The following is a 7518-nucleotide window of genomic DNA, read 5'->3' on the forward strand; positions in this document are numbered from 1 at the left end:
ACAAGCAGTTACTCAAAGAGAGCAAGAAGTAATATTCTTTCTATCAGCAGAAATACTTCTCTTATATTACGTTAGAGCAACAGGGCGATAAAAATCAACAATTTGTTGGAAACTATTCGCATTCTCATATATAGAAGAGATGTTATGATTTCGATAATTCCCAGTCTATGTGTCCTTTAGCTCCATGCCACTCCATTCACAACGAATGAATCAACAAGAAAACCTCTACCTAGTAATTCGTCTAGCTAGAAAGAGCAACAAAATTTTTCTTTAATCATATCTTACTCCCGTAAAGGAAAGGAACGATACTTTACATTACGCAGTTCTAGTTGAACTATGGCTGTATAAAACCTGAAATAATGATGGTTGCAATGCACATGATGGATATCAGGCTAATCAACAACAAAACGTCTCACCACACACCAAATTTTAACACATTTTGAAGGCTTCGCTCCCAAGTTCTGTTAATTATATTTTCCAGATGTCCAATTAGATATCCAAAGAAATTGTCTGTTTAGTTATAAAAACTGAAAGTAAAGTCAGTTTGATAAACTCCAAAAGTACCAAGCTGCAGTTACTGTTGCAGTATTAGATGCGGGGTTGAGATGTCATATTTCAGTGATTTTCTTTGTAATCTTACTAATTCTACGGCCTTGTCTCTTATTACTGCATAGCATTTTTGCATAGAACCTTGCTAGAGAAAATATATGATCTAAAGAATCTAATTCATAACCTTTATGTGTTTTTTATTTCCTCAAAAATAGAGTAGCCAAGACTACATTATCTAATATGTAAGTTATGGTTTGGAAGAGATTTGATTGTTATTTCTAGCTTGCTAAATAACCACATAGATGCTCACGACACATGAGAGTACAATAAAGTACAGTCGCCTCTCGGAAGCGAGTATGACATTAGTATGTACCATGCTTTCGCTAAATGTTTTAGATGCCCTAGAAGCCGTGAGCAGTCATAACCACCTTCTTGACTGTCTCGCTTCTTGACCCTGCGGAGCCTCCAGGTACTGGTACAGGAGGAAGAGAGAGCAGTGACAGACATTATAAGTTGATTTGACTGGAGCAACGTAAAACGAAGTCTCTTATTCAAAAGCACATCGCAAGGCCCGGTCAGAATAGGAACTTAAGACCTTATGATCATAAATAAAATACCTAACTATTCGGCAAAAATTTTCACTTAAGGTCTTGGCACAAGGCCAGCAAATTTTTTTAGGGAAGGAGTCGATACCATCGACTTTAGAACTTGACTGATACTTCATTTTATCGACTACCAACAAAGTATGAAAAACAAAGGCGACTCGGTGGTATTTGAACTCAGACCGTAAATAGGTGGAAGAATTGCCGTCAAGTATTTTATCAGACGCGCTAAGCATCTTGCCAGCTTGCTGTTTTCACTTAAGGGTACAATATAGCATCACAAAAGTAGGTTGTACAGCACATTTCAACCGAAAACTAATCCATTCAGTCACTGTGGCTTCATACGTTTGTACTACATTCTTAAAATATTTTAAAACCATTGATATTTTTGATTATTTATGTTAGTAACTTTAACCTTATTCAAGTAATCAGTTATTTGTAATGTTTGTTTTTGTTTTTCAACAGTTTGTTTAAAAATTCTTGTTTTGCAACCAACGACGTATACCATAGTGTAATTTTAGTGTCATGCTAGTTTTATATTTATGACTCGAATAAACTCGATATCCATACTCTAAGTCATCATCATCATCTTCTAACATCCGTTTTCCATGTTGGTATGGGTTGGACAGTTTGACCGGAGCTGGCAAGCCGGTGAGATGCACCGCGTTTCAGTCTGATTTGGCTTGGTTTCTACGGCTGGATGCCCTTCCTAACACCAACCATTTAATGTGTGCTGAGTGCTTTTAACTCGACACTGGCACTAGCGCTTTTACGTGGCGAAGATACAAGTGCTTTTTGCGTGGAACCGGCACAGGACGCCTGCAGGCCAATCATCTTCTGGAGGATAGATACTTTGTTTAAATAAAGCAACAAAAGCCAGTCATTACTGTTATAGTCAGATATAGTTCATTTAAGAATATCGTTGGACACCAGATTCTCTTTTACATACAATTAATTCTAAAGTGTAACTGCACTGAATCATTGTTTAGCCCCAAGTAAGGGAACATGATCAACCTATTGTTTTGTACATACATAATGGACAACATTGTGCAATATCTTGTTCTTTATTTTAAATGGGTTGAATATTTTGTAACAGATCGAGAACCGCGTAGGTATAAACTGATTGATGAGCATTTTGCAAATCATAAATTTTGTTGTCATTTCGTAAAAGCATGAAGGTAAATGCTTCTGTAACTGAAAAGAAAAGAGCATTTTCTTGGTGACGTTTTGTTCCAGTTCAGCCCTTATTAAGAAAATGCATGACCAAAGGCATTCCAGCCACGACAATCCCATCAGATATGTCTATGTCCTTCTTTTGTGAAAACAGGAAAAAAATTGAAGGTGATCGGGCCTGGTATTTCGTGCAGTTCTAGCTATCAAGGAATGACACTCTGTAAAATCTCTACGGAACTCCTATGCTTTGCTTACTAACCGGATAAACAACGTATGTGTGTGTATGTTTACATGTGTGTGTGTATTTTAAAACGACTGTATGTGAAATTGTTTAGATTTGCAACATTCTCTAAAGTACTGAAAATAATATATGATAAAAAAAAAAAACATTCAGACAAAGAAAAATCTAATATAAAATCTTTAAAACTCTAAAATTATCAAGACAAATCTTCTGAAGTATGTTTTTTACTTACAAAATACATTGGATACTTCTTCGCGATATGTATTGATACCTTTATATTGTTAGTACTGAATTACTGAAATAAAGGTAACTATATTGACTGACAGCACCAAATTAGAAGCTGCCAAGTTCGAACAAAACCGCATTTCCATCAAAGTTTACAAATTATTTTCAGATTAAGAATACAACCATGAAGTCATCGAGCCTGCAGGCATTAGCAGTGAAATCTTCCTCAAACCATAGTCCATCGTCTTAAAGAACGAATGCTGAACAGAGTACGAAGAATTCAAGGCCTGGAAAAACAGACATAACTTGCATACCTTTGATCGTAAGACTACTCGGTCAGAAATCACCTGGAGTTAAACAGCACCAGCAACAAATATATTGTCCGAAGGTTAATACTTGTCCTAGATATTGACTATGTAAATCACTCTGAAATACCCAACATACTTTAAATTTTGAACGAAGGAAAAAAACTGTTCAGTAAGCTTCACAAATTAATTACCTTTGTTACTATTTTCAGTGTTTTGTTTATGACTGAACTAAGACCATCAGGCTGCGAATTTTAGCAGCAGATTGCTTTTGAATAATTAGAGTAGTCAATTACATTTTAATTTAGCGAATATTATCTCAGCTAATAATATCACTTTAGAAAGATCAATGTCATTAACCTATGTAGTTTATCGTAAGTGTTATCGCAATAAGATTTATAAGCGATTCATTAATTAAAGTTGCATGGGATTAATTTTAACTTAGCATAAATTATTTGAAAAGAAACAGGGTTGTTTTTTCATAGATAAGAGTTATGTTTAATAAGAAGAGAATAGTGGCAAGCTTAGATTTATGATAGTGACGCGTCAAGTTTTAAGTAATTAGTCCGGCATTTAATATCTAAGACAGTGTTGAAGTATGATCTTGAGAAAAAGCATTGGACCGTCGGAGACACTCAGATGGAAAAATACTCTTCCCACCTTCATTTCCGTTTAATGACAATTTACTTTACTTGTGTTGATAGCTTTTGGGACAGAGATGAAATTCAAAACCTTTCACTTTTCTTATATGCATATAGAGAGCCATGTTAATCAGAACGAAACTAATATCAGTCAATAGACATGGTATAATTAATCCGGTAAAGTAAATTACAATAAATCTAAAATTATAAATCGTTTTCTACTTGGATATTAAAAATAGGAAATCTATATGAATCTATTTTTAAATATGGATTAAATATTTTTGCATGTATTAAAGATTTTTCAATAAACAGTTATAAACTTCATTTTTTTTTTTTAAACACCCATTTTACGGACTCTGTAATTTGATATAAATTTTCCTCGTATCGTTCCTGCTCAGCCAGCCGTTTTGTATAGAACTTGTTTCTATTAGTTGCCTGAAATTTATTAAACGATTCTAAAAGAGATTTTTAGAACAAATGTGCCAACGTGGAACTTTGAAAATAAACTGAAAGTGGATAACGTGACATAAACCTGTTTCAATTATATGTCCTTGAAGAATTAGCCACCAGGAAATAAATCCAAAATGTGTAATCTGATTCTACAACATTAACACTGCTTCAGGAAAAATTTCAAATTTTTCGACTGAATCTGAGTTGTTATTTTAGGGAAATAAGGATGGAATTGTGTCCCCAAAACACGTATTATTTTTTTTTTTTCGGAACTAACTAAAGTTTTAGGTTTGTGTTGTTACTTACATCTTACAAGTTATTTATCTTTGGAGATTTTTCTTTTCGTTTCACTATTATCTGAAATTATTTACGTCTTTTGATTCCTGTCTACTGTATCATAAGAATTTGCATTGGTGTGGTTTACAAACTCCTCGTCACTAATCTCTAATCTCCTTTTCAATCTTGTGCATTATTTGCTTAAACTAACTTTTACTAAAAAGGGTTCTGTTTGTTTTAACGCGGTAATTTCAATCTATCGCATTTCTAGCATCCAAGTTTGTTCTCGAGTCCTTCTTCATATTGCTACATGATAAGTGATACTCTAAAAATAAAAATACATAACTTTTGAAACCTTTGCCCATCAAAAAGATTCAGTATATTTCTATTTTCACTAATATAACACTAATAAAGTGATGGCAAGCACTTTGAATAGCTTTCATAATCTTTTATACTGGACCACCGCCTTGAAAGGTTTTTTAGTTGAACAAATCGACTTCAGAACTTATTTTTAAAAAACCTAGTGTTTATTTTATCAGTCTCTTTTACAGAATCGCTAGGTTACGGGAACGTAAACACCAGCTGTCAAGCGGTGATGGTGGGTGACAAACATAGACACAAAAACACATATATGACGGGATTCTTTCATTTTCCGTCGACCAAATCCGCTCACAAGGCTTTGGCCTGCCCGAGATTACAGTAGAAGACACTTGCCCAAAGTGCTACACAGTGGGACTGAGCCCGAAACCATGTGCTTGGGAAGCAAGCTTCATACCACATAGACATACCTGCGCCTATCTAAGAAAATTTATTAAATTATTTTTGATTTAGGCACGAGGCCAGTAATTTTAAGAGGTAAGAGTAAGTCAAGAACCATCGTCCCTGATATACAATTCGTACTGTAATATATCGACGCCGGAGAGATGAAAGTCAAAGTTGACCTCGGCGGAAACTGAACTCGAACTATATGTAAATAGCCTGAAGAAATAGCGCAAGACACTAACGATTGTGCGAGTTAACTGCTTTATGAAAACTTCCAAAATAAAATAACAAAATATACTTTATGATTTCGTTCTATATTGAAGAGTTGTTCAATGTTCAATGAAAGGGTATATATAATGTAGAATGTTCAATGAAAGGGTATATATAAAGTAGAGTTGGAGATTCTACCAGAAGCTTCAGATGAAGGATATATTTCTTGCATGCAGAAGGAAGAATATGGCCAATTCAAACAACTCAGTTGGTGACTTTCCAACTGATCTCGGTAGAATGAAACGCACTTTCCGACTATGAAATATTTTCTCCGACTCTATATGCCACAGCATATATGTTATAGCTTAGTTTCCGTTCCAGCAGATGAATCGTGAAACATATATAGGCGTATAATAATTGCACGATATCCAAAAATTTAAAGCATTTGTTTCTAGCTACGCTAGTTTGGTCTATAGTTTGGTCTACGTTAGTTTGGTCTAACTATAGCTACGTTAGTTTGGTCTATAGATAACAATTAAGTTAGTTCTAAGCTATTTAAAACGGGAAATTAACAGGAAATAATTACTTGGAGGTGAAACAGAAATATTAGTCAATGACGAATACCGTTTCATTTTTATTTCAGAAAGAAAGTGGGAGAGATAATTTCGAACGTGTTTCGACTATGTCCTTTTCAGCAACGCATAACAGTGATTAAAGGATAACTGTGTAAACGTTCAAACTGTAAAGAGTGTCTATTGTAGCAAAAATAAATTTGTTCAGAGAATAAATATCGGAAACGCCACCAACTTGAAAAACAATACCTACGCTAGTGTTAGTATATTTAATGCAAAGAGTACTATTTCTACCAAGCTTTTTGCCCCTATGAAGCATAGGCCATCGACGACACATCTCAACTGTTCTCAACTCTGGGTTGTCGTTTCTTACCCCAGATCTTGTTGATTTTGAATTGTCATCGATGCTTTTGCTATTTTCATGGTAGGCGTGTTGGCCCTACGCAAACCCATTTTAACCTCTGGGAAGAAGTAGTCCATATTTGTCTGGTTTCTGTCTTTTGTCTGAAATTTTGGCACAAGGCCAGCAATTTCGGGGGAGTGCGCAAGTCGATTGCATCGACTCCAGTACTCAACTGGTACTTATTTTATCTCACCCGAAAGGATGAAAGGCAAAGCTGACCTTGGTGAAAATTGAACTCAGAACATAAAGACGGACGAAATACCATTAAGCATTTTTGCCCGGCGTGTTAATGATTCTGACAGCTCGCCGCCATATTGAAATGTTAATATTCCTTTCTACTCTATGCACAAGGCCCGAAATTTTTTGGGGGGGCAGCCAGTTGATTAGATCGATCCTAGTACGCAACTGGTACTTAATTTATTGACGCCGAAAGGATGAAAGGCAAAGTCGACCTCGGTGGAATTTTAACTCAGAACGTAAAGACAGACGAAATACCGCAAAGCATTTCGGCCGGCGTGCTAACGTTTCTGCCAGCTCGTCGCCTTAGAAAATGTTAATATTAACTACTTTCTATGGAAGTTACATCTCTGAATGCGTTATAAATAGCTTTATTGCGGCAATTGATGATTTCCAAATATGAAAGTACAATATTAACAACTTCGAAACACTCCCTAGTACCTGAAATAATCATCAGTTAGTTAAAAGAATCCATCTCCCGGTCTAACATCACCTTCCACTTTTTTGGGGTACTCATAGAGAGCTCACTCTATTGCAAGCGTTCGGGTTAGATCTTCGGTTTGAGGATACCATCCTTCTACCATCCTCAGAAGACCCCTGCAGGGGCCAGGGCATTGCTTTCTCCCCCTAGTTATTCTTACCTCCCGGGCCTTGTCGAAATTGTGCTTAAATCATTTATTCACTGTCGACTGTCTGCAATCTGGAAAACATTTTAATAAATGAAGCAATATAGTTTCTAATTACTGTTAACAAATCTCAGCACATGTGATAATATAGCACTGATCATTGATTTACAACGCCTCTACCTCTCTCTCTCTCTCCCTCTCTCTCACACACACACTATATATATATATATATATATATATATATAT

This window comes from Octopus bimaculoides, chromosome 2 (genome assembly GCF_001194135.2).
Source record: "Octopus bimaculoides isolate UCB-OBI-ISO-001 chromosome 2, ASM119413v2, whole genome shotgun sequence".
Classification (NCBI taxonomy): Eukaryota; Metazoa; Mollusca; class Cephalopoda; order Octopoda; family Octopodidae; genus Octopus; species Octopus bimaculoides.